The sequence below is a fragment of the Bison bison genome, unplaced genomic scaffold (genome assembly GCF_000754665.1).
Source record: "Bison bison bison isolate TAMUID 2011002044 unplaced genomic scaffold, Bison_UMD1.0 scf7180017864295, whole genome shotgun sequence".
Lineage (NCBI taxonomy): Eukaryota > Metazoa > Chordata > Mammalia > Artiodactyla > Bovidae > Bison > Bison bison.
The window spans coordinates 8,079,482-8,080,768 of record NW_011494867.1 but is presented as its reverse complement, the minus strand read 5'-3'; positions in this window follow the sequence as shown (position 1 = coordinate 8,080,768).

Sequence of the window (1,287 nt, the reverse complement as noted above, 5' to 3'; positions counted from 1 at the left end):
AAGTGAAAGTGAAGTCGCCTAGTCGTGTCCGACTCTTAGCGACCCCATGGACTGCAGCCTACCAGGCTCTTCCGTCCATGGGATTTTCCAGGCAAGAGTACTGGAGTGGGGTGCCATATGTTCCTTCTATTCCTGCTTTCTGGAGAGTTTTTATCATAAATGGATGTTGAATTTTGTCAAAGGCTTTCTCTGCATCTATTGAGATAATCATATGGTTTTTATTTTTCAATTTGTTAATGTGGTGTATTACATTGATTGATTTGCAGATATTGAAGAATCCTTGCATCCCTGGGATAAAGCCCACTTGGTCATGGTGTATGATCTTTTTAACGTTTTGTTGGATTCTGATTGCTAGAATTTTGTTAAGGATTTTTGCATCTATGTTCATCAGTGATATTGGCCTGTAGTTTTCTTTTTTTGTGGGATCTTTGTCAGGTTTTGGTATTAGGGTGATGGTGGCCTCATAGAATGAGTTTGGCAGTTTACCTTCCTCTGCAATTTTCTGGAAGAGTTTGAGCAGGATAGGTGTTAGCTCTTCTCTAAATTTTTGGTAGAATTCAGCTGTGAAGCCATCTGGACCTGGGCTTTTGTTTGCTGGAAGATTTTTAATTACAGTTTCAATTTCCGTGCTTGTGATGGGTCTGTTAAGATTTTCTATTTCTTCCTGGCTGAGTTTTGGAAAGCTGTACTTTTCTAAGAATTTGTCCATTTCTTCCACGTTGTCCATTTTATTGGCATATAGTTGTTGATAGTAGTCTCTTATGATCCTTTGTATTTCTGTGTTGTCTGTTGTGATCTCCATTTTCATTTCTAATTTTATTGATTTGATTTTTCTCCCTTTGTTTCTTGATGAGTCTGGCTAATGATTTGTCAATTTTATTTATCCTTTCAAAGAACCAGCTTTTGGTTTTGTTGATTTTTGCTATGGTCTCTTTTGTTTCTTTTGCATTTATTTCTGCTCTAATTTTTAAGATTTCTTTCCTTCTACTAACCCTGGGGTTCTTCATTTCTTCCTTTTCTAGTTGCTTTAGGTGTAGAGTTAGGTTATTTATTTGACTTTTTTCTTGTTTCTTGAGGTGTGCCTGTATTGCTATGAACTTTCCCCTTAGGACTGCTTTTACCATGTCCCACATGTTTTGGGTTGTTGTGTTTTCATTTTCATTCGTTTCTATGCAAATTTTGATTTCTTTTTTGATTTCTTCTGTGATTTGTTGGTTATTCAGCAGCGTGTTGCTCAGCCTCCATATGTTGGAATTTTTAATAGTTTTTCTCCTGTAATTGAGATCT